Source organism: Scyliorhinus torazame, chromosome 13 (genome assembly GCF_047496885.1).
Source record: "Scyliorhinus torazame isolate Kashiwa2021f chromosome 13, sScyTor2.1, whole genome shotgun sequence".
Classification (NCBI taxonomy): domain Eukaryota; kingdom Metazoa; phylum Chordata; class Chondrichthyes; order Carcharhiniformes; family Scyliorhinidae; genus Scyliorhinus; species Scyliorhinus torazame.
In genome coordinates this window covers 131,828,461-131,855,961 of record NC_092719.1, presented here as the reverse complement: position 1 = coordinate 131,855,961, position 27,501 = coordinate 131,828,461, and the positions used below count along the sequence as shown (strand labels likewise).

General features: G+C 44.9%; 1 protein-coding gene across 1 annotated transcript in view; it reads left to right on the top strand.

Moving 5' to 3' along the window:
- The window catches only part of bsnb (bassoon (presynaptic cytomatrix protein) b), a 766,513-nt gene that overhangs the window by 569,159 nt on the left and 169,853 nt on the right, over nt 1–27,501 (top strand). Inside the window, exon 11 of the mRNA XM_072472164.1 lies at nt 4,598–4,704. The gene's annotated coding sequence lies outside the window, so the exon portion shown is untranslated. The remainder of the gene's footprint in view (nt 1–4,597; nt 4,705–27,501) is intronic.

Genomic DNA, 27,501 nt, shown 5'->3' with positions numbered 1-27,501 from the left:
CATATTCACATGACACACTCGGTGAGTCTTCCTTCTATCTGGTGTTTTTACCTCATAATTCACCTCACTTAATATCTTTTAAATCTGATAAGGTCCACAAAACCTAGCTTTTAAAGGTACACCTACCACTGGTAACAACACTCAAACTTTATCTCCACTGGCAAAACTACAAATTTTGGATTTCTTGTCCACTACCCGTTTCATCACATTTTGTGCAACTTTTAAATGTTGTCTACCAATACAGCTGCTCTATTTAATCGTTCCCTAAAATTTGATACGTAATCCAATAATATAAGTTCTGATTTCTCACTCACCAATTTTTCTTTAATCAATTGAAGTGGTCCTCTTACCTCATGACCAAAAATTAGTTCAAAAGGACTGAATTTGGTTGACTCATTTGGTGCATCCCTAATTACAAACAGTATGAATGGAATTCCTTTATCCCAATCCTCTGGATAATCTTGACAATAAGCCCTCAATATTGTCTTTAATGTCTGATGCCATCTTTCTAACGCTCCCTGCGATTCTGGATGGTACTCAGTTGATTTAAATTGTTTTATTCCTAAGCTATCCCTAACTTCTTTGAATAACCTTGAGGTAAAATTCGATCCTTGATCCGATTGTATTACTGTGGGTAGTCCATATCTAGAAAAGAATTTAAGTAGCTCCTCCCCAATCTTTTTAGCTGTAACATTACGTACTGGAATGGCCTCTGGGAATCTAGTAGACACATCTATTATAGTCAAAAGATATTGATTCCCACTTTTCGTTTTAGGAAGCGGTTCTACGCAATCAATTAGGACCCTTGTTAAAGGTTCTTCAAATGCTGGAATGGGTATTAAGGGTGCTGGTTTTATCACTGCTTGAGGTTTCCCGATCACTTTAAAAAAGTAAATAAATTTAGAGTTCCCAATTCATTTTTTCCAATTAAGGGTCAATTTAGCATGGCCAATCCACCTACCCTGCACATTTTTGGGTTGTGAGGGCGAAACCCACGCAAACACAGGGAGAATATGCAAACTCCACACGGACAGTGACCCAGAGCCGGGATCGAACCTGGGACCTCGGCGCCGTGAGACAGCAATGCTAACCACTGCACCACCGCGCTGCCCTAGGCTTCCCTATCACTTGACATGTGTGACATGATCAACAAAATTTAACTACATCTTTATGCAGTCCAGGCCAATAAAAATGTTTTTGGATTTCAGCTTGAGTTTTCCTTATTCCCAAATGACCTCCCACTGGTTCCTCATGTGCAACTCGCAACACATCTTTTCTATACCCTAACGGCAATACTACTTGATGAACTTCTGCCCACTTTTCATCCGCTTGTATATCTCAAGGTCTCCAGTTTCTCATCAAGACATCACTTTTATGGTAATAACACTCTGATAAACACTCAAATCCCTCTTCCATATATGCTTTCTGATACATCCGTTTTATTTCTACATCTTTCTGTTGTAACTCCACCAATTTTCCTGAACTAAAAATATCCGCCTCATCCTCCACCATCTGATCAAAAATCGTTTCTGATAATTGCACTTCACCTTTATCTTCGCTCTCTGATTTCTGCTCTTGTCTTAACCTGTGACTTTGCGACCTTGTTACTACACAATCCAGAAAGATCCCAGGATATTCGTCCTTCAACACTTCAGTTGTCTGATTTTCCACTGGCTTATCAACCACAGTAGGCATCACTCCCACCTGCAATCCAGCTCTATCATTATCCAAGATAAACTGTATTCCTGAACAAGATAGTTTCTCTATTACTCCTACTACCACTTCACCACTCTTCACTGGACTTTCCAACCTTACCTTATATAATTGAACACTACTCCTCTCACCCTGAATTCCACATATTACCATCTTTTCTGGCAACATTCTTCCCAAACTACATAACTCCTCATTTCTTACCATTAAAGATTGACTAGCTCCTGTATCTCTTAAAATTGTGACTTATTTACCTACTCTTCCTGATACACATGAGCAAACTTTACCCACACAAGTAAATTCTTGAAAGAGATCTAGCACCTTCTTATCACCTCTTGATCAGGTTGTACAATCTTTTGCACCTCCTTTGCTTCACTTGGGCTTTCCTTTACCACTTCAACAAACCCCACTGTCTTATCCAGTTTTACCATATCAGCCTTCCCAGTGCTTTTCTTCAACCACCAACACTGTGACTTTACATGGCCTAGTTTATTACAGTGAAAACATTTGAAACATTTCATTTCTTTTCCACCCGCCTGGATTTCTTTTTTAATCTGAGGTACACTCTCCTTATTATCCCCCATCAGATCACCTTTGCCTTTACCACTTGAGTATTTCTCATGTCCCCAGTTTCTATCCTTCACAGGCTGAAACTGATGTCAGAAACCAAGCTTTGATTTATGAACTAATTCATAATCATCTGCCAATGTGCTGCTAATCTCGCAGTTTTAACTCTCTGCTCTTCCACATGAGTTCTCACTACATCAGGAATTGACTTTTTAAACTCCTCCAACAGTATAATTTCTCTGAGAGCTTCATACGTTTGGTCTATTTTCAAAGCCCTTATCCACCTATCAAAATTACTCTGTTTGATCCTTTCAAACTCCATGTTTGTTTGACCAAATTCTTTCCTTAAATTTCCAAACCTTTGTCTGTAGGCTTCAGGCACAAGTTCATATGCACCTAAGATGGATTTTTTCACCTCCTCATACGTCCCAGATACCTCCTCCGGTAGTGATGCAAACACTTCACTAGCCTACCTATCAGCTTTGTTTGAATGAGTAGTACCCACATGTCCTGTGGCCATTTCACTTGTTCAGCTACCTTCTCAAATGAAATGAAAAAGGCTTCCACCTCCTTCTCGTCAAACCTTGGCAATGCTTGGACATATTTAAATAGATCCCCACCAAGCCTTCGACTATGATGCTCTTCCTCACTATCCTCATCACCATCATCCAACTGTACGTTTCCCTTTACGTCTGCCAATTCTAACTGACTGTCATGTTTCATGGCCATTTCTTGAAGTTCAAACTCTCTCTCTTTATCTTTTTCCCTGATCTGTACTTCCCTTTCCCTTTCTATTTCTTTTTGTTCTGCTAGGGCTATTCTTTCTTTTCTTCTTTCTTCTCTCTCTCTTTCTTTTTCCTCTCTCTCTCTTTCGTATTCAAGCCACTTTAATTCTCTCATGTTCCATTTGTTTAATTCGCAACTTTGAATTTTTTGCCATTTCCAATGAGTCAAACTGTATCTCAGGCAACTTTAAATGCTTAGCCACCACCATAATTACCTCATCTTTTCACATTTTGTCAGGTAATGTTAACTGCAATGTTTTTGCCAAATCTAACGGTCTGCTTTTCGTCTCTGTCCGTAAGGTACTGCGTGTGACTGTCTCCACCCCCAAAAACTTCCGAGCCTCTGAAAGAGCTATTGTCCACAACACCCCCCATTTAAACTGGAATACCACACCTAAAAAGCAACCACAATATGCTCACTCCTCACTGTCTTTAAGTTCACTAAGCCAATCCAATAGATAGACTTTTATCCCGGATGAGCCCCCAATTTGTTATGGGCCAGGGTTTAGAGAACCCCAAAGTGTATCATGGAGTTCACCTGACCCACAACTTTTAATAGGTTGTGGTATGGGGAGCACACGGCCCACTCTACAGGTGTGGCACAGCAGAAATGGAAAAGTATTTTTTAAAGCAAAACAATGTTTATTCTATGAACTCAAGTTAACCTTTTTAAAACATACAGTGAACATCTTAGCAACCATCAATTCAAATACAACCCCCAAAGAATACAACACTAAGTAATCCTTAATAACTTCCCAAACAACATCCAGAAGACAAAAGAAACACCCTTTAACAGAAGCACATCAGGTTTACATTCACTACTGAAAACATTTATAATTCTGAATTCACCAAATGATCAAGAGATAGTCTTTTCATGGCAGAGAGATCAACAGTCCACCTGCTTTGTCTGGCTTCAGCTCCAACACTGAAAACGAAACCAAAAAAACACAGACACACCCACGCTTTTCTCAAAGTGAAACTAAAAAGCAGAGCCCGAGCTCAGCTCCACCCACACTCTGACATCACGGCAGTAACATGAGCAGCCAAACATTTCTTAAAGCGACATTCTCATGACATTGACATTAAAACTTCCATAACCTTCCTCAACATTGCAGGCTGGAGAATACACACTTCAGAAGATCATGGCTTAGGTTATAAACTGCCAAATAGATTTATTAATCAGTAACCATTAAATGAACAGGAGCAATTGACACACTAGATTTACAGCCTTTACAAGTTCAGCTTCACCTTAGCCGATAGAAACATGGCAAAAAGACGTAATTAACCGCATTAACTTGTAACATAGACAGGCCGGACACAAGGCGTGGAAACATGAACCCACTTTTGCAATGTGCAAGGCTGCATCAGTTCTGTTGAAAAATTGCAGAAGGAGGGGAAAAGAAAAATTCAGCCCCTTTACGAAGTGTATTGGAACAGTGGTCATTTGATTGCCTTTAAAAGTACGTGGTCTCGGATGGTTGATAACAAATTTCTAATAGTTGTCCAAGTTTTTATTGCCTTCTGGTTGGTTATAGGAATCTTGATGTGGGAGTGGAGAGAAAAGTGACATACTGGAAAAACCTATGAAGAATCAGAATACATTCAACAAGAAATATAAGAGCATGGGACTCTGTGTAACCCGGTGAGTAGCTGAAACGATGTAGGCAGTGTTTTTCCTTTTTCTGATGCCATTGCCTGATTCATGTACAAACAATTCTTTTCACAGGATCAGCATGTTACTAATCAAGGTCGACGGGGTTGCAGCCATTTAGGGTCAGTGGTTATCATGATGTGGTTGTGGCCTGCTCTTAGCATTTCAAGGACTTAGCAGGCATTCAAATCATGGACGTATAAAGATAAGATATGTCACGAGCTGTGATTTGTTCTGAAGTGAGAGAGTTTGACTGTCGTGGCCCATCATCAGTTAATGATGCAGTTATTTAGAACTAAATTGTGAAGGATGTACTAGCATTGTTCTGCACTAACCATTTTTAATGAAATCCTATTCTGATCTGTCATCATTGCTAATCAAATGTCCATGTGAAAATATTAAGTTTGAAATCTGAACGAACAATTTCTTACTTTTATTTCGTGCGGTAGTCAGTGATACACCGAATGGATGTTGATACATATTTACGTTGACGGGTTGTAGACTGCATAGCATAATTATTCTCTTCCAAGTTTGTTGGTATTATAGCCATCTAACTGATCAATATTTTTGCAAAGAAAGGGGAAAGTAAACTGAGATTATTCATTTGTACTCAGTGGGCCGTTAAGTACATTGGGCGGGATTCTCCGTAGGCCAACGGCGAAAACAAGGACGGCGATTGGGCGGAGAATGGCCCCCGACACGGAAATCAGGGCATATGCAAGTTTGATACTGGTTTGCGATTCTCCGCCCCTCCAAATCAGCATCATCAAGACGTGCGCCGCACGCAGTCGCAACCCCGTTGAAGTGTCATCAGCTGGCCCACCCGCGATGCACCGCCTCCAATGAGCTGAATTCTCGACAGTGTGGGCCACGTGTGGTCCCAGCGGTCAGGAGAGATAGAGGGCATGCGGAAAGTGTGTAGCACCACCACATTCGGCCGAGATCCGTTCTGCTGGCCATTGGGCTTCTGCTAAGGCTGGGGGGAGTGGTGGAGGGTGGCCAGGAGGTGGGCTGTGGGGTCAGGGTGAGAGGGTATGCAGTCCAACATGGCTGGCGCATATTTTCCAGCGTGACTGCTGCATGTGTGGGGTGTCAGCGGGCGCGGCTGCAGCCTGTCAGCCCTGCACTTGTGCAGCCTGGGACCCAGCAATTGTCCATCCGTTTTCTGCGGGTTCCGCAAGATTTTCAAGTGGCACCGGTGCTAGCCCCTCACCGGTATCGGCGAGGGTTTCGCACCGATCTTCCCGTCATGAAACACCACTGATCCTCCATTGGCATCAGCACTTAAACCCAGGAATGGAGAATCCAGCCCACTGTGCCTACACATTCTGTCACTTCCATATTAACTGCAATCCCAAAGAATGTGCATTTAAACACTGAATTTGCATAGAGTTTTTAAGATCTACTCAGACTCAGAAGTACAATTTAATTACGTGTTCTCTGCAATGTCAAGATCCAATGACTCTGGTCTCTTGTTTCAAACCAGTCTAAAGTTACAACATTGCTGTTTATCATGAAGCAGTACTCCACACAGAGTACACTTACTGTCATCAATGTCATCACAGTGTCTGCTGGTAGAAAGGTCCAACCCAAGGGCTTTCCGTACTATCAAATAAATGTTTGTACAAAAAAGTCAAGTAAGTTTCCATATTCATTCTGTATAGAATGGGAATGCACCAAATAAATATTACACCCCCTGGATTTACCCAGCCTTTAAGTAGATCTGGGGAATGTAAGTCTAACGAACTAATAACTAGTACGTATAAGGAATTGATGTGGCTACACTTTTTTAATGTTAGTTCATGGGATGTGGGTGTCGCTGACTAGGCCAATATTTATTTCCCTTTACGAATTGTCCTTGAAAAGGTGGTGGTGAGCTGCCTCATTGAACCAGTGCAGTCCATCTGGTTTATGTTCCCCCACAGTGCTGTTAGGGAGGGTGTTCCAGGGATTTGAACCAGCGACAGTGAAGAAAAGGTGATATATTTCCAAGTCAGGATGGTGGGTGGCTTGGAGGGGGATTTCCAGGTGGTGATGTTCCCGTGTGTCTGCTGCCCTTGACCTTCCAGGTGACAATGTCGAGGGTTTGGAAGGTGCTGTTTAAGGAGTCTTGGTAAGTTCCTGCAGTGCATCTTGTACATGGTACATGCTGCCATTGTGCACCGGTGGTGAAGGGAGTGGATGTTTGTGGAGGGGTGCCACTCGAGTGACTTTGTCCTGGGTGGTTTCTTCTTGAGTATTGTTGGAGTTGCTTTCATCCAGACAAGTGGAGAGTATTCCATCACATTCCTGACTTGTGTCTTGTAGATGGTAGACAACCTTTAGTGGGTCAGGCGGTGCTTTACTCACCACAGAATCCTAGCTTTTGGTCTGCTCTTGTTGCCACGGTACTTGGTTAGTCCAGTTCAGTGTCTGGTGAATGGTAGCTCCCAGAATGTTAACATGGTGGATTCAGCAATGGTAATGCTATTGAATGTCTAGGGGCAATGTTTAGTTTCTGTCTTGTTGGTGATGGTCATTGCCCAGCACTTGTGTGGTGCCAATGTTATGAATATTGTCCAGGTCTTGCTGCTTTTGGACATGGACTGCTTCAGTATCAGAGGAGTTGCAAATGATGCTGAACATTGTGCAATCATCAGCGAACATCTCCACATTTGACCTTATGATGGAAGGAGGGCCACTGATGACGTAGCTGAAGATGATTAGGCCTAGGATATTACTCTGAGGAATTCTTGCAGTGATGTCCTCCAGCTAAGATTGTTGACCTCTAGCAACCACAACATCTCCCTTTGTGCTAGGTATTACTCCAAACAGTAAGTTGTTTGCTAAACACTTAATAGCATTGTTGATTATCCCTTACATCACTTTACTGATGATCGAGAGTATACAGACAGAGCAGTAATTGGCCAGGTCAGATTTTTTTAAATATACATTTAAAGTGCCCAATTCTTTTTTTCCCAATTAAGGGGCAATTTAGCATGGCCAACCCACCTATCCTGCACATCTTTGGGTTGTGAAGGTGAGACCCACGCAGACACAGAGAGAATGTGCAAACTCCACACGGACAGTGACCTGGGGCCGGAATCGAACCCGGGTCCTCGGCACTGAGGCAGCAGTGCTAACCACTGCACCACCGTGCCACCACTGGCCAGGTCAGATTTGTCCTGCTTTTTGTGTAAGTTTCCACAAGTAGATGCCAATGTTGTAGCTGTACTGGAATAGCTTGGCTGGGGGCATGTTCTGAATCACATGTCTTCAGTACTATTGCCAAGATGTTGCCCGGGTCCATAGCCATTACAGTACCCAGTCCCTTCAACTATTCCTTAATATTAAGTGAAGTCAATCAAATTATCCGAAGACTGGCATCTATGATGCTCGGGGCCTCCGGCGGAGGTAGAGATGGATCGTCCCCTTGGCACCATTGGCTGAATGCTTCAGCCTTTTCCTCTGATGCTCTGGGGACCCCCATAATTGAAGTTGGAGATATTTATGGACCTCCTCCTTCAGTGAGTTGTTTATTTGTCCACCACCATTCATTACTGAATGTGGCAGAACTGCAGAGCTCAGATCCAATCCGTTGGTTGTGTAATTGCTTAGTTCTGCCCATTACTTGCTGCTTATGCTGTGTGGCAAGTAGTTTTAGCGGGGTTGCACCTTATTTTTAGATATATCTTGTGCTGCTCCTGGCATACCCTCCTGCACTCTTCATTGAACCAGGCTTGATAGTAATGGTAGAGTGCAGGATATGCTAGGCCATGGGGTGACATATTGTGGTTGTGTACAATTCCACTGCTGCTGATAGTGCAATTTGAATCCTGGATGCCCACTTATGAGTTGCAACATTAGTGTGAAATCTATCCCATTTAGCACGATGGCAGTGCCACACAACACGATGGAAGGTATTCTCAATGTGAAGATGGGACTTAATCTCCTCAAAGTCTGTGTGGTAGTCACTCCTTTCCCTCTTGTTGGTTATCTCACCACATGCCACAGATCCAGTTTAGCAGTTGTGTCCATTGGGACTCAACCAGCACAGTCAGTAGTCGTGATACCAAGCCACTTTTGGTGATAAACTTTGAAGTTGCCCATCCAAAGTACATTCTGCGCCCTTACCATCCTCAGCGCTATCTCCATTGACCTATCCACCAGACTGAACAACGACTGTAAAATTGCCCATTGGATACTTTGGAATAAGCATGGAATTTGAGACTGTAATTTGAGACTGTTTGTTTATAACCGATAGACTGCCAATCCCATCCTGCGAGCCCTTATCTTTGGACTGTGAGCCATTTCCCTTCCCCTTTAGGTCTTCCTGTGTCTGGTGCAATTCCCCAGTTAGCAGGGGACAAAACATTATACTCCCATCTTCTGCAAATGGCTTAAGCATTAAGCATTAACAACTAAATGGTTATGTGTCCCTTTTCTATGCATGTAGAACCAACTGACCTTCCTCCAATATATTTGGGATCTCAGTGTGGTGTACTAGATCTGAACTGTTCCTTTAAATCTTTGACAAAGTAATGCTGCATTTTCACAGTTAGATGCTGTATTTAAATTTAATTTAAATGTAGCACTAACAAACAAGAGATTCCATAAATAAATAAAAGTCTTGATGAACTAACTTTCTTGTTCAGATTGAAACAGGTCCTATGAATGAAAAAATGAATGTCATTGGTTATGCTGTTTTAAAAACGGTAATCAAGGCTGACACTGCAGTGCAATATTGAAGGAATAAAACCCTCTAAGATCTTGAACATATATCCAATTCTAACCTCTTGTGCGAGCCTGATTTTCATTGTTTTGTTATTGACATTGGTGCCTTCAGCTATTGGTGCCATAATTTCTAGAATTCCCTCCCTACTCTGCACTGCCTCAATCTCTCACTCTCCTCCTTTAAAGAAAAAATGTAAAACTTAGCTCTTTGACAAAGATTGTGTCACCTGACCGAATAGGTCCCTATTTAGCTCAGTGTGAAAATTTGTTTCATATGAAACAAAAACAGAAAATCCTGTTAACAGAGTCAGGCAATATCTGTGAAAGAAGAAAGAGAGCTAGCGGTTCAGTGGATGACCGGTTAGCAATATTTGTGTACTTTACCTGTGAAGCACCTTGGGATGTTTATTACAATAAAAGTACAAGACAAATGCAAATTATTGCAGTGTAACAAGGGACACGATTCTCCCCCAAAATTTCTATGTTCCTTTGTGGCGGCTTTTTCAGGGAGTTTCCCACTGGCACTGCCGGTGAGTTCCCCACTGCTATTCAATGACACTTAGGGCGCGATCTTCCCAAAAGGGAACAAAGTCCTCAAGCAAGCGCATTTAGCCGCGTATTTCCCAGCACTTGCAGTGCCGGGAAACACGTGCTATTCAACGTGACTCGTGTTGAATAAGGGGCCTGAACGGGAAACGGGCGGCCGAGGCCACACATAATCTTGTTTTTTTACAATGGGGAACTCCGCTTGCCGGAACTCCCCGTTGTAGCGAGAGATTGGACGCCATTTTTAAATGCCATCCCACTCATCTGGGGCCCCCCAAAGAAACCCCAACCTCCTCAACCCCCCCCCCCCCAAAGCCCGAATGCAATATGAGAGAGCACCGCACACCCTCCCAACACCCATGCCGGACAACCCCGACCCAATTGCGCGTACGCACAAAATGCCAGCCTGGCACCTTGGCAGTGCCAACCTGGCATCTTGGCAGTGTCCCTGCAAGCTGGCAGTGCTACCTGGCCACCTTTGCAGTGCCAGGATGGCACCAAGGTGGCACTGCCAGGGTGGCACTGTCAGGGTACCCAGGTGGCACCAGCAGTGTCAGGGCACCACCCTGCCCAAAGGGCATGCAGCTGGGAGCCTCTGCCCCACAAGAGCCGTTCCATCTGGTCCCAGTTGGTGGGGACCAGTACCAACGGCGCTCCAAGTTCTCTCAGGGATTGAATCCCAAAACCACAGTTGGCTCAGGAATATGCGCATTAGAGTAAGGCTTACTGCCTCGTTCTAATATGCAGATTTGCTAAAACGTGATCCCACACATTATGCAGGATTTACCTCGCAATGTCGCGCGAAATCAGGTTGAATGTCACTATGCGTTGTGAGCCGGGTAGATCCTGGAAGCGTGGTCTCCCGGCTTTCAATGTCCACCCTGCGCGAGCTGCTTTTCCGGCAGAGCGCGGCCTGTGGATTGCACCCTTAGACACCCTGCTATAGGGTTCCTGAGGGCCTCCCCAATCCCCCTTACAGCACCCCTCCCTTCCAGGACCCCCAACCATCACCCCCCCAATTCCCAGAGGCCCCTTCCTATCTTCCCTGCGCACCCCCACCCTTCAAACCCCCACTCGACCCTCGTTTCATGAGCATGGTCCCCCTCGGGCCCTGACCCTTGGCAGTGCCCCCCTGGCACCCTTGCACTGGTACCCTGGTGCCCAGGCAACGCTCCAGCCAGTTTAGCAATGCCACCCGGGCACCTTGGCAGTGCCAAAGTGCCCATGTTCCAGGGGGAGGGCCCGGGAGACACCCTGCACTATCTCCGACCACCCAGGGGTCTCCGTTGGCCCGGGAGACCCCCCCCCCCCCCCCCAGGTGCTATTTCGCCTGTTCCAAGTTTGTGTGGACCAGCACTGATCAGCACCCGGCTGCAGCCTCCCCGGAGAGGCCGGAGAATCGAGGGGGGCCGGTGTATCCCGAGTGAGTAAATCTTAAGTAGGTTTGAGACTTACTTCTGGGAGCGCCATTTGGTCCCACCCCTTTTGGGCAGAGTTCCAACTCCGATGCTTCATGCACATAGGTTGAATCCCATGAGGCGAGGAGGCTGTGCTCTTCGCTTGACCGCAATGCAGCCAGAGAAACGTACCCAAGATGCATCCTTTCAGGTGAGATGTTCAGCCAAGACCTTGCCTTACTGCACAGTGGATGTGGTGGCATATCTTGAAGACCAAGGGATTCTCCTCATTTCCACCCTCAACCAAAGCCACCAAAAACATAATTGGTCATTTGTTCATTTGCTGCTTCTCAGTCCTTGGTTTATCCAAATTGTCTGCGCATTTTCCCTACTTGAAAAGTGTTTGATTTATGATAAAGCACTTTGGCCATGGTCTGATGAACAGTTCCACTGCTCTTTAAACGCAATATATTTTTTCTTCTGCAGAAGTTCGCTTGATAGATATGCTAAAGTAGTTGAGGGAATTTGCTTCCTGCAGCTTTCATTTATCCTGCAGCATGACACTTGAGCAAAAATCCAGTGGGATTAAGGGTGTTTGGTTTGAATGTTGAGCATTTGAATGCAAGTTTAACTCTAATATAAAAAAATTAACATCGGAATCTGTTCTGAATAATGCTGAAGCTTCTGACGACATGGTAAACCTGGCTGAGCTAACATGGCAAGGTGAGCATTTACGAAAAAATTAATTGACAAAAAAGCTTTTATTTTTCAAGACAAACTCTATGATAAAGGTGTGCGCTGCTACACTGGCAAAACAACCTGCAGGAAACCTTCACACATTTCTATACATGGAAGGGCATGATGACACAATGATGATGCTGCACTACAAGCCGTGGCTGGTGCTACAAATCAAAATAATTATATGTTTTTTTTAAATTACCTTCTCTGCTTCTTCTGGCAGCTCAATCCTGTTAAAGTTGGATGGCAGAAAATAAACTTCAGGACTCTGCTATCTTCTGGTTCCACTCCTACTTAAATTAATACAAACATGTTGTTTTAATGGCTTCTGCTTCTCTGCTTGTGCACTCCAGGAGTCTGTTCTTCACCTGCTCTTTGTCACTGTCTGGAAGCATCAGGATTATCTTTCCACCTTTACAATAATGACACCTTGCTTTTTTTTTTGCCATTGCTTCCATTAATTAAGTGTGATTTCCTTGAGTGACACGGTGACACACTGGTTAGCACTGCTGCCTACAGTGCTGAGGACCCAGGTTCGATCCCGGCCCCGGGTCACTGCCCGTGTGGAGTTTGCACATTCTCCTGTGTCTGCATGGGTTTCGCCCCCACAACCCAAACATGTGCAGGGTATTGTCCATGATAAATTGCTTCTTAATTGGAAATTTTTTTTAAACGATCTGAAACATTGCTTTAATAAAGCAAGACTGCTAAATGCTGTATTTAAAGTAGTTTAATTGTGGCACAAACAAACAAGAGATTCAGACAACACAAAATAAAGGCTCAGTGAACTATCTGTTTATAGTTCATAGTTGAGTGAAACAGTCAATATCAGATGGTTCTGCTGTCTTAAAAAATAGTAATAAAGGCTGACACTCCAATACAATATTGAAAGAGTACAACTCTCCAAGGACTTTGTGTTTCCAATTTTAACCTCTTGTGTCACTCTGATTTTCATGCTCCATCATTGATATTTGTTTCTTCAGCTTCCTATGCCCTAATCTCCAAAATGCCCACCTTACCTGTCTCTGCCTCTTTCTCTGTCTCTCTCCTCCTTGAAGATGCTCTTAAAACTTAGCACTTCGACAAAGTTTTTGTCATCTGTCTTAAGAGATCGTTATTTATCTGTGTCAAAATTAGTTTCATGTAAAATAAAACCTGAAAATGTTAATACTCAGCAGGTCAAGCAACATATGTGGCGAGAGAAATAAAGTTAATGGTTCAGGTGGATGACCTTTTAGTGGTATTTACATTTACCAGATGCCCCATTGTGCTTTAAAGCCCAAGGAATTTTTTAAAAATGTTGTATTGTAGAAAACGTTGTAACCAGTTTGCTCCCAGCGTGCTCCCACGAACAGCAAAGTGACCATGATTGGACAATCTGTATTTTTGATGTTGAATAAATATTGCTAGAGCACAGGGGATAACTCCCCTGCTCTTCTTTGAATTATCACAATGGGACCTTTTGTATACAGCTGAGAACACAGATCGGGCCTCAGTTTAACATCTTATTCAACAAACAGCCCCTCCAATAGTGAGGCATTTGTTCATTACTGCAGTGGAGTATCAGGCTAGATTATTGCATTTAAGTCCTGAAGCAAGTTTTGAATCCATAACTCTGAGGTAACAAAAAATGGTAACCCCCCTCAGCCTGAGTATGCTCAAACCATCAACCTTTCATTTAACTACATGCACTAACCAATTGTACTACTTATTGTTTCCCGTCCGTATCTCCAAAACTCTGGCCTTAAATTGATTAACCTCCATTGCTGCCACATAGGATCATTCAGGAAGTGTGAAATCTTGACATCCTGATGGTCCTGAGTTCACTTTCCTATCTCGCTCATCTTCTCTGTTAACGAAAATAAATTTGTCAAACCCATAGCATTTGCTGCCCCTACCCCATCTCTTACCGATCCAGAGCGATTTCTTGTCCCTCAAACCCGCCACTGCTCAGATTATCAATACAACCTAGAATTTTGTTTCCCAATTCTTGCAGGGTCTTTGATAAACAGAGGGGGTGGAACCATATGCCAAGAGCTTCAGGCCACTTAATCACCTTGAGGGTGGGTGAAGAGCCAGGTAGGGGAATTAGTGACCTAGTCAGACTGAGCAGAAGCACCCCTGAGACTCAGAGACCTCATGGAGAGAGGAGGACTGCAGTCAGGAGCTGAAGCAACAGTTCAGAAGTGGTGATTCACAGCGATGAGAAGCTGAGGCCACAAATAGGGCAGTCCTCTGGAGCATCAATCAAGATGATTAGTCAATCATGAATATTTTCTGTAAATAGTGTGTTTCTTTTGTATTACATTTTCTTTGAGTGTTGATACCGCTTTGATGCCACTGGAATAAGCAAACCTTGTTTTAGTACCTTTGGTGCAGTCCGTGTGCTTAAATTGCACGTTACACAAATTTTCTCTGCCATAGCATCTTCCACTTTGCTTTCAAGAACATACTCAAAATCTTTCTACTGGGGCTTATTGATGCACGATCAATTAAACTCAAAGACGAGGTTGCAACATAACTGAAGGCTTTAATAGATCAGATCTGTTCCCCAGCAGCTTCGGTACAGAACGAGGGCTGCTGGGATGGCACCAGTTCTTATACCCCGCCTGTCAGGGCGGAGCTACATACCAAACAGCCAATGGTAAACTCCTAGGCTTACCCAATGGTCTACAGCCTCTCGGGTACTGCAATACCCGATAATACCCCACTTATCTTCAATTCCCCCTTCTAGCTTTCCCATTCTCCACCCTTCTATCTGTGCTAGCTATTGACTGTATACTCTCCTCCTTCTTGCATTATACATGAAGATATCTTGTTCCGATGAGCAGTGCCATATAAATGCAAGTAGGTGGAATACGCTTTCATTTGTAGCCTGATCGATATTCAATCAAATAAACTGAACTAAAACACAAATCAGATGCCCAGCCACATATAAAGTTATTCTCTTTTCACACAGACTACTGGAGATATCATCATGACAGATAATCAGCGCTATTACAACATAGTAATATTATTATATTTAGTTGCAGCTACTGAAGGCCACTTTATTTTGTGCCCCAGGGCAGATATAACATCAATATTAACAGATGCCAGCATCCCAAAACCAGCGATATTGGATTATATTTCATTGCATGTTATCAGAGAAAAGCATCAAGTTAATGTATCCATCAGTGGGAATGATTGTGTTTTCTGCAGTTACTAGAAATTGTCCTTGTGTGTTTAAGGTATCCTTAATATAAAAAATCTGTAGAAATGAATGGGGAGAGCACTTCACAGAAAAAATTGAAAATGAGATGTATCCTCTGGGGATGCATTATGCCAAAATATTGCACCAAGAGTGCTAGTTTTGTGACTAATTTCCTAGGGAATTTAACTGATGTTTGAAGGAAAGTCCAGAGTGAAGGATAGGCACTGCCTCCCAGGGAGAAAGAAAGGATAAAAGTGTGGTATTATCAGGTATTGCAGTACCTAAGAGGCTGATGACCATTGGTTAAAACTAGGAGTTTACCATTGGCTGTTGATACGTAGCTCCTCCCTGACAGGCGGAGTATAAGAACCGGTGCCGCCCCAGCAGCCTTCACTTTCTGTACCGAAGCTACTGGGGAACAAGTTCTAGTCGATTAAAGCCTTCAGTTATGAAATCACTTTGTCTCGAGTGTAATTGATCGTGCATCAATCTAATCGACTCGACTTAAGCTGAAAGGATGGATCTCCGAATCAAACCGGAGTGCCTACAACTCAGCCCCCACGTGGAGAACTCGGCTGCAATATTTAAACACTGGCTGGCGTGTTTTAAAGGCTACCTCAAGACGGCCGGAGGCACCTCCTCAGAAGGACAGAAAATGCATCTCCTGCGCTCAAGGGTCAGCCCTGGGATCTACACCCTTATCGAGGAGGTGGAGGACTATGATGCCGCGATCGAACTGTTAAAAGGACATTATATCCACCCTGTAAATCAGGTCTACGCACGTCACCTGCTTGCAACTAGACGGCAAAGTCCCGGGAATTTCGTTGGAGGATTTCTACCGGGCACTACTGGTGCTGGGCCGAAACTGTGGCTGCCCGCAAGTTTCGGGGAGCGAGCACATGGAACTTTTAATCAGGGATGCCTTCGTAGCAGGTATGAGCTCCTCAGTGATCCGCCAAAGACTCCAAGAAAAGGACACCCTGGGACTTAGATAGGCACGGGCCCTGGCAGGGTCCATGGACGTAACCTCCCAAAACGTCACACTCGGTGGAGATAAAGGGGTTCTGCATAGCGAACCTCACTGTCCAAAGCAGGAGATTCAACAATTTCCGCCTTTATGTCCTGCCGCACCTCTGCGCGGCTACCCTCCTGGGGTTGGACTTACAATGTAACTTGCAAAGCCTGACCATTAAATTCGGCGGCCCTATACCCCCCTTACTGTCTGCGGTAGCGGATGCTGGAATCTGAAACAAGAACAGAAAATACTGGACAATCTCAGCAGGTCTGACAGCATCCATGGAGAAAGAAGGGAGCTAACATTTCGAGTCTGGATGACTCTTTGTCAAAGTTGGAAAGAGAAAGAAAGAGGAAATGAGATGTGAATCACTGTCGGCTGCACTTGTTAACGAAAAATGTTAAAGACCGACTCCTGCATTGTCCCCCTACATTGTTTGTGAAGGGAAGGCAGCTGTCAGCAAATGTGAAGAGGTTGCTTAAGGTGATTATGATGCCCCTGGAGGGGCAGGAAGTGGAAGTGGCAATGGCAATGGAATCGGAGAAAGTTTTCGACCGAGTGGAGTGGGAATACCTGTGGAAGGTGCTGGGGTGGTTCGGGTTCGGGCAGGGGTTTGTGGACTGGGTCCGGTTGCTGTATAGGACACCGGTCGCAAGTGTGCGGATGAACTGGGTGAGCTCGGGATATTTCTGGTTGCACCGTGGGATGAGGCAGAGGTGCCCGCTCTCCCCTTTAATTTTGCCTTGGCTATATAACTGTTGGCAATGGCATTTAGAGCGCTGAGGGATTAGAGAGGTATTGTGCAGGGGGGCGTCAAGCACAGGGTTTCGCTGTATGCGGACGAATTGTTGCTATATATTTCAGACTCATTGGGGGGCATTGGCAGCATTATGGGGATTTTGGAGGACTTTGGTCGGTTCGCTGGGTACAAGTTGAACATGGAGAAGAGTGAGGTGTTCCCGATTGACACCAGCGGCCAGGAGAGGAGGTTGGGGGGCCTGCCATTCAAGGTGGTGGGGGCAAGCTTTAGATACTTGGGCATTCAGGTGATGCGGGTTGGGTGCAGCTACATCAGTTACATTTTACTCGCCTGGTGGAGCAGATGAAGGGGGATTTTACGGGGTGGGATGTGCTGCCACTGTCGTTGGCAGGACGGGTACAGACAATGAAGATGACAGTGCTGCCAAGGCTCCTGCTCAGATTTCAGAACCTTCTGATCTTTGTCCCGAAGGCATTCTTTAAGAAAATTAATGTGCTGATCTCTGGTTAGTATGGGCTGGGAAGACCCATGGGTCAAAAGAGCTTTCTTGAAGTGGAGCGAGGTGGGGTGACATTGGCGTTGCCGAATATAATGAATTACTACTGGGCAGCAAATATCGCTATGGTCAGGAAATAGGTAGTGGGTACTGTTAGCAATACCCTCAAGCTCGTTCCCCTACAAGAAGCCGCCTCCATCCGCCCCCATGGAGAACAAGCTTGAAGGTATTGCTAAAGCACCTCTGCCGCTCTTGCTGGCCAAGTACTCTATGAGCCCAGTGGTGGTGTCGGCCTTAAGGATGAGTAGGTTCCTTGAGGGAGTAGAGGACAGGTGTGGGTGGTGTGCGGGAAGGCCTGCAAATCATGTCCTCATGTTTTGGGCATGTCCGAAGCTGAAAGGGTTCTGACAGGGGTTTGCGGACGTAATGCCCGAGGTCTTGGGGGTAAAGGTGGCCCCAAGTCCAGAGGTAGTGATATTTGGGGTGTCAGAAGACCCGGGAGTCCAGGGAACGAGAGAGGCCGATTTCTTGGCCATTGCCTCCCTGAAAGCCCGGAGATGGATTTTGCTTGTGTGGAGGGCCTTGGACCCACCTAAAGCAGGGGTGTGGGTGAGTGACCTGGCAGAATTCCTGAGGTTGGAGAAGGCCAAATTTGTCTTGAGGGGGTCGGTCGATGGGTCGCTTGGAGGTGGAAGCCGTTCATTGACTTCTTTAAGGAGTATTGTGGTATCAGCAGAGTGGGGGGGGGGGGGTGCTAAGGGGGTTAAAATGGGGAAAGCTGGTGGGAGGTGGGGGTTAGGGGGGGAGTTTAGTGTTGGTTATTTATTACATTGTATAATTTCACTTCTGCTTTCATTTTTCTGTTTGTTGTTTGTTTATGCAAATGTCTGAATAAAATAGCTATTTTTTAAAATGGCACCCCGATCTCTTCCTGCATTGAGGAGCTCCGCTCGTTGGAACTCCTCAGTGTAGGATATGCGGCTAAGTGCTACCTCGGCGGGGTATTCCCCGCCGGGGGCCAAAATAAAAACAGAGTGCCATTAGACAGCAGGTTCATTCCCGGCATTTTGACCCCTCAATTCCCGCCCAGAACAGACTCTGTGTATTTTGTTAAATCGAGAACTTAATCTTTATAAATCTACACATTTTTAGCCTTTCCCCATATGCAGCGAGTATTGCAGCTCTTGTATCATGCAAAAATGAAGCAGTATCTTTTGGGAACACATGCCAGCAACCCTCCTGTTCTTGAAAGCTAACATGTTCAGCTCAAGCTAAGCTCCTTTATGATGGTTAATAGTATACTTTAAAACAGAGCCAAATATTGCTGCTCTATGCTTAGCCCCTTGAGCAGTTAACATTAGAAACTGAAAGCTAACTGCATTGAAAATGACGCAGTGGGGATGGAGGTTGATGCATGAAGCTGCTTCAATATGATGTGGTGCTGTGTGCATACTGTTATAATTCTGTCATTTGCCTGATAATAGGAAACTTTTACTGGAGCATTTTTCGCAGTAACTTCATTGCAGTGTTAATGTAAGCCTACTTGTGATACTAGTAAAGATGATTATTATTAACCATACACATATGATTTACAATGTTTGCTTGAAAGGATAATTCACACAAACCAAATTGTTCAACATTGGTACGTTCTTATTAAAGTGGTAGGCCAGTTAATAAATACAAAAATGTGAAGAAGCACAGACTGCTTCTCCCAAAAGGTGACACATGTATTGCACTGCCCTGACCATCCAAATTTAAGAACAAAGAACAATACAGCACAGGAACAGGCCCTTTGGCCCTCCATGCCTATACCGGTCATGATACCACCTTGGCCAACACCCTCAGCACATCCTTGTGCCATATCCCTCCATCGTATCCATGTATTTGTCAACATTCCTTTTGAACATCAAAGAACAAAGAAACCTGCGAGTGGAATGTAATAACCTTATTGTTAGGACACCCGGGGCTAGTGCGCAGTCAGGTCCAGCCCCACTTGACCCGGAGTCACAACACAGTTGAAATTAACTTTTAATTTTAAAAAATACCCAAAGTCATTGTTCTTTGGCTGCCTCGTAACTACAGTCACCAGTTTTGTAAATTTAAACATAATTAACTTTTATTATTAACAGTAACTATAATTAAATAGACAACAAATGCAACTGATTACTATGTAATTTCCACCGCCCCCCCCCTTTAACTCACCCCACCCTCTATATATATTATATATATATATATATATATATATATAATATATATATCACAAGACAAACAAACAGAGGGGAAAGAAGGGTGTAAAAGAAATATTAAAAGGATAAAAGTCTCTGGACATAATTTTGCGACACAAGCTCACAAAGCGGCTGATGAATCCCGGGAGAGACCTGCAGCGAACCTCCCTACAGCCTCCGCACCTGATGAGATGATAACAGGATACCAGGATAAAGCCATGAGCAGTCTCACGGCGCCAAGGTCCCAGGTTCGATCCCGGCTCTGGGTCACTGTCCGTGTGGAGTTTGCACATTCTCCCCGTGTTTGCGTGGGTTTCGCCCCCACAACCCAAAGATGTGCAGGGTAGGTGGATTGGCCACGCTAAATTGCCCCTTAATTGGAAAAATGAATTGGGTACTCTAAATTTAAAAAAAAAGATAAAGCCATGAGCACATGACCCGAGGTGCATGCCCTCTTCCATAAGCCATAAAATGAGAAAGCTATATAGTATATAAGATCCCTTATGCGGTAAAAGTTGAAACCCAACTCAGACTCCCAAGACCTCCAAACAATAAAAGGATACCCCAGGAGAAGGGGGAAAACTGGATGCTGCCATCAGTACAAGACATGGCTTGGCAGTGTATACACTCGAATACAGGAACCAGTAAACCAAGGATACTTAGGCAATACCAAGACTCACTACACAACAGACCTCACTCCTCTTCAGCGCAATCTGAGGCACCATTTAGGCCCAGACAACACTGGAAAACTTTTTTTTTAAATTTAGAGTACCCAATTCATTTTTTCCAATTAAGGGGCAATTTAGAACATAGAACATAGAACATAGAACAATACAGCTTGGCCAATCCATCTACCCTGCACATCTTTTGGGTTGTGGGGGCGAAACACACGCAAACATGGGGACAATGTGCAAACTCCACACAGCCGGGATTGAACCTGGGGCCTCGGCGCCGTGAGGCAGCAGGGCTAACCCACTGTGCAACCGTGCTGCCCAACACTGGAAAACTTAAACCATCTTCCACAAAGGAAACCCCAGCAACAAGTAGAAGATGAAACGTCAAGCCACCCTTCAACTGGGTGTCTTGGGGGGATACAATTCCCCCCTCCCCATCAAGTTAAGGGAACCCCTCTAAAATTAAATGTAACAAATCAGAGCCTTATCTCGAGATAAGGAAAGGAAATCCCAGAAAGAGAGGAACACCAGGATTAGCCAATAAACGTCAAATAAGGTCTGGCAGTGTATACTTTGGCAAAAAGGATACCAGGGACAGAACACCATAGCCTGATAAGAGACCAGCATTGCCTCCACAGGGAGCCCAAGCCTCAAGAAGGAGGAGAGTCTGAAAGTCCCTATATAAGACTATTTGCAGTAGGGTGCCCTCGTCCTCCATCCAGCCTAACCTCCAACCATGGAAAGACTTTGACAATACTGAACCGAAGCACTCAGACATCGCACTTGGGTCCTGCAGCCAACAGGATACTACCTCCCCAGAGGAACCAAATCTCAAGAAGGAGAGCATTCCAGAAGTCCCCAAAAGGGGACATCTCGGGGGAGGGTGACCACACCTATCATGCCACCCACCTGACCCCGATAACCTGAGCTACTACTGCCCTAACCTACTCAATCAAGTGACCACTGTCCCTACCCGTGCAATCAAGTAAATATAGAGACCAACCCAAGAAAGGCTTGATATCCAAAGATTAACCAACCACGCTCAGGCGTGCACTAGTACATATTTCCGCTGACTACAACACCAGAGGCACCAACCACAGAAAAAAAGAAGAAACCCAGTCTTCTCCAGGACACATTATCTTTCTGTGTCTTAATTGGACACCCAAAATAACAAAAGCACAAAAGAAAAACACAATATTCATAGTACAAATAATGGGAGGGGGGGGGCACGGTTCCTCAGCCACAGTGAGGACTTATAAAGCCATACCAACCAATGCTATAACAAACCACATACCCACCACCCTGCTGTGGCGCTACTCATCGTATCTATAAACAAAGGGTACCAAAAAAAAATGTACTCCCTCACTGTAAAGGCAAGGATTAGAGCACGTAAGAAAAAAACTGGTAAATACTGCACTACCCCCATGTCATACAACCAACTCAGCATAATCTTCACAGTATAACAGGATAGCAGGTGACAAATGCCTCTGTGCTCATGTATCATACGCCATTGTCAGGATAAAAGGCAATAAAACAAAATCAGGGGTATAATCACAAAGAAACAAAAGTTCAGGATTAGTGATGAACTGCAGGATAAGATATCCATCCACAGAGCTTGGAAAGTCCAAACCCATGACAGGATCGTCGAGCAACAATCAAGATCCATCCAGAGTTTCACCGAAGCCCCTGCATCTCCACCATGTCGTCGTCCCAAAGCCGCAGTGATGAGGAACCTGGCCCCGGCAGGTGGTGAAGATCCGTTATGTCCGGCCACCTCCAACCCTTGACAATCATCGAGGACAAGACAATTAACACCAATCGGACCCCTTGACCAACCCCAGGCCTCGAAGACTGGATCCAGTGTGATCTGTTGAACTCGAAACGCCCAGTCATCAAATCAAGATTGTGAAAGCATGGCAGCCAGTTCTCAAATTCGGCTGGGAATTTATCCCCAGCTCTCCTCGAGAGACTGTACACAGATATACCTTCTTCCTGAATCAACCAGGATGTCTGGTATACCATGCAGCAGGATTTCCAAGGACTGAAGGTGAACCCCCACCGAAGAGACTGCCCTATCGACTGACAATTCTCTTCTCCCACTCATCCATCCTGTTTCAGATATCTCACAGTCCATCAGTGTGAGCACCAATAACCCATGGAGGGAGTTGCGATCGTCATTCACAACCTCACTCACAATGGCAGTCATCACCTCGATGGCAATGGCACCACCAAAGTATATGCCCAGCGAAACCGCCACTGCGCCGGCTGCCTCCAACATCCTCAACCAGACAAAGGTTTTCTTGACTTAACTTGATTCTCCATCGCCAAAGTTCAGCCAGGATTTTCCAGGAATATAGCACATACATTCTAGGATCAAATAATTATGGATTATGCATTAGGATATTAAAAAAAGATTAAAAGATGAATAGCGACAAAGCTCGCGAAACATACCCGCTCCTGCGCTTACATCACATGAAACCCCCGGCAGATTCTGATTTTATTTTACACTTTATCCCACCAAATCACCCGGAGAGTCTGTGGTTAAAATTTTCTCCAATGACTTTCCTCTACTCGATGGTTAATTATAGGAAATTTCTGCTCAACCCCATTAGTGAATATTGAGCAAACAGTGAGTCAAATCAGGCTTTGGAGAGGTCGAGAAAAAGTGATGAAGTGGAGCTGAATATTGTTGCATGTGGAAACTAATGTGTTTTGGGATGATGTCAGGATGAATGTGAGAAATGGAACATGCCAAAGAATAGACCCTTGGGGGTTACCAGAAGTAACAATGCAGGTCTAAGACGAAAAGTCATTGCAGGAGAATTCTATGACTATGACTCATAACAAGAGCCACATTTCCTTGCCCCAGCTGCCAAGACATATACATAATCCCCTAGAAGGGGACAAGGGTTCAGGCTGTCAGCTTCAGCGTTTACTAATTGCTGTTGGATAAGGCCCAAAACATAATGGGCTGGATTCTCCGTTGGCGGGATTCTCTGTTACGCTGGCAGCGCACCCACACCCGGGGATTTCCCAATTGCATGGGGACGCCCACAATGGAAAACCCCATTGGCCCGCTGGCGGGCCATGGGACAGAGAATCCCACCCAATGAATATCTGAATGAAAATGTTCAGAAATAGCTTTGGGGCCTCTTTACTTTCAGGTCTGGTACTGCCAGGACTTCCAATGTGAGGGTCCAGCACAGTTCCCATTGTCAGCTCGTGAGGTGACAAAAAAAACAAGATCCCTCAGATTACAGACACCGCTATTGATGCTCTTGGCTATAATTTCTTCAGTTGCAAATGTGGGGAAAAGAGTTGGTGAAATATAAAATGGGGAAAACCATTTATTCTCCTAAGAACTGTTTCACTCTCATTAATTATTATTGGTGAATACTTGTGTCTGGTGACAATTCAAGAGAATTGTGGAGACAATTAAAGGCAAAGAAGGGACAGAAGGAGCAAGTGGAGTCTGGCAAAGACGAGGACAATGAAATTGTCAACTTTTAATTGTTAATATTTATCTAGGCAGTTGCATTCTGAAAGTGATGCAAGTTTTGGAGGTTCCAAGCAAGGTAGCATTAACATTCAAGTTGTAACTTCATAAATTCATGCATTCGAATCTTGACAGAGTGAGGCATCTCAGTGGTATTCCCAAGCCTGGTTGCGAAAAAGCCAGTGAGACGAGGATGCTTTGACAGAGCCGGTTTAGTACTTGTCACAGAGCTTACTTCTCCATAATAGTCCCCAGACACACAGTGCTGATTATGAAAAAAGCATTCATTACCAATTGAAGAAAATCAGTTCCAGTAGGCTGGTATGGTTAGTGCACTGGCCTGAATTATTGGAAATTGTCTTAAACTCTACGAATAATCCAACCTTCAGGTTTTAAGAGTGAAACTGGGTGAAGCCTAAATGCTTATCTGAGCTGCATACCTTTTTGAAACATGCCTTCAATCTCCAAATTAATGAGTAGAGTAATTTAGCTTTTCTAAAAATACAACAGCGAATATTCATGGTCCTGAAGCAATTATAGTAATTTCTCCTGCAGTGAATTTGTTCTCTGGAATATCCATCAGTCTTCTTTGGGATAATTAGAATATCAACTTCCCTACAGTTACTGTGCATATTAGAAAAGGTAATACTGTCCAACTGAAATTATATTTCATTATATTCCTATCTATGTAATTAGAACACATTAATATTAACAAAAAATATTTAGGTGTAGGTCCACAGTGCTATGAAGTCATCCAAAGTTTGGTTTTAGCTTAGCTTCTCTTCCTCCCCCTCCTGTCCCAGTGGAGTAATATTATCCAAAAATGCAGGTGAATCCATGAATAGAAAGTTAAGAAATCAAGACTTGGAACTTGGGCAGCACGGTAGCACAGTGGTTAGCACAGTTGCTTCACAGCTCCAGGGTCCCAGGTTCGATTCCCGGCTTGGGTCACTGTCTATGCAGAGTCTGCACGTTCTCCCCATGTCCGTGTGGGATTCCTCCAGGTGCTCCGATTTCCTCCCACAGTCCAATCTTTGGCCATGCTAAATTGCCCTTAGTGTCCCAGGGACTGGTTTATCACTGTGGGCTAAACAGCTGGCTTGTAATGCAGAACAATGCCAGCAGCGCGGATTCAATTCCCGGACCAGCCTCTCCGAACAGGCGCTGAAATGTGGTGGCTAGGGGCTTTTCAAAGTCACTTCATTGAAGCCTACTTGTGACAATATGTGATGAAAAAGTAATAAGTGATTTAAAAAAGTTAAGTGGGGTTACTGGGTTTCAGGGATAGGGTGGAGGCGTGGGTTTGAGTAGGGTTCTCTTTCCAAGGGCTGGTGTAAATTCTATGATGCTATGAACTCAGCAGCTTCTCTGACCTGTTTGCCTGAGCTGGGTGAGTTTTATTTTCGGGTTTGCGAACAAGTTGAAGGATTGTATGATGGCAATATGGGAAATGACAGAACCGAAGTTGTATGTTAAAGCCGTATCTTCTGTGCACCAATCACAGAGTATCCATTAAACAATGGCATAGAAATGGCCAGCAAATAATGTCTAGTTAAAGGCTGTTCTCGAGGACTTCAGCAGCATTCATAGAAAAGAATAAATAAGGGCAAGAAGAGAGATGGTATTCAGGCACCACTTTCTCTTCTGTACTGTCACTGCTTCCCATTTTCAATCCTCAATCTTGATGCTGTTGCTACTTCACTTTCCTACTTATCTTTTCTATAATGGCATTACTTTCCAATCCTCACTGCCTTTCTCTACTGTCCACACACCCACTGCAGTAACATGACTTTTTCCTAGTCCTCATTCATGTTCACTTCCTAGAGTATTACTTTTTTAATCTCATCCCATTACTTACCTCTTGCGTACTTCTGATCGTGGAGATGCCAGCGTTGGACGGAGGTGGGCACAGTAAGAAGTCTTACAACATCCAGTTAAAGTCCAACAGGTTTGTTTGTAATCACCAGCTGCTCCTTCCGGGTTTCCTCCGGGTGCTCCGGTTTCCTCCCGTAATCCAAATATGTGCAAGTTAGGTGGATTGGCCATGCTAAATTGCCCTTAGTATCCAAAAAGATTAGGAGCGGTTAATGGGTTAGGGGGATCGGGTGGAAGTGAGAGCTTAAGTGGGTCGGTGCAGACTCGATGGGCCGAACGGCCTCCTTCTGCGCTGTATGTTCTATCAGGTAAGTGAAGAAGTAGGTTAAGACTTAGAGGCTGTTAATATAAAACTGGCCTCCAGATTGTTAGATGTAAACTGACCTCCAGACTGTTATATGTAAACTGACCTCTCTGCTTCTATGAAAATAGCCCATCAAACATGTTGAATCTCCTCTCCCCCCCCCCCCCCTTCCCAAACAAGACAACCACAATTACCAAGAAATGCCTGGCAATAACTCCAGGACAAGGATGGCAGAGCCAGCAAAAATCTGGAGGAAGAGGACGACGGCGAACATGAGGAGCGAGTCAGAGCCGACCACACCCGAAGCCGACTGGGTTGCTGGGATCCACACTGGACTATCCACCGGTAAGCGAGTGGATGGACCTCATGACTCAGGAGCTACAGGTAACTCCAAGCTGGAAAGGATGGCGACAGTTAAGGCGGCAGTCGCAGATGCCCTGGCCGCCTTCAAGGTGGCGTTGGCGAAAAAAGGACGATTGGAAGCACAGGAAGCAACAATCAGGGACCTAGAGAAAGCAGCGACCGACCAGAGTGACCGAATCGCCTCCCTGGAAACAAAAGTGGCAAGGTTGGTGGTGACGCAAAGGGGCATTGAAGGGGAAGGTTGAGGGTCAAGAGAATCAGTCACACCGCCAAAACCTCCATATTGAGGTCCTCCAGAGGGCGTCGAGGGCAGGATCCCCACGGAGTATGTGGGTAACCTTCCAGGGCAAGGAATTCTACCTCAGCGCAACAGCCGACGCAGACAAATTTATGCCTGGACACGGCTGGGAAGGCAGCAGCAACAACATCAATGGTGAAGGCAAACTCGTTGTAACGTAAAAGACATTTGCGCAGGAGAGAACTGCCTCGCTTTTGACCTAGCTTTGAGTCCCAGGAAGGAGGGGGTGAGAGCGGAGAGATGCAGAAACAGTTGAGGGCGCAGAGGGAGAGGGACGGGAAAGAATACAATTGGTGGGGGAAGACAGGGATCACTCCAAAGTGGGGGGGCACCACTCTTGCAGGAAAACCAGTGCAGTGAAGTACAGGTGAAGGGGGGGGGGGGGGGTTCGCGGCACAGCCCCTGACAGGAAGGGAATGCCTGGCAGAAGGGGGCACAGTGCTAGGAAATGGGGGGGAAGAGAGGAGGGGGCTCACATGTGTACAGAGTGGTGGGGGGGAACAAGAGGGAAGGACAGACCTAAGCAAGGGAACTGGGCAGGGGTGGGAGGGGTAGAATGCTGGCTACGACAGGTCGCACATTGTGACAGCAAAAACAACAGCACCAAGTGTGGACACCCTCATGGACCCCGAAGCAACGAGAACCCCTGAGTCCAGGGTCCCAGCCACATAGAGAAAATGGTAAAGACGGCCATATTG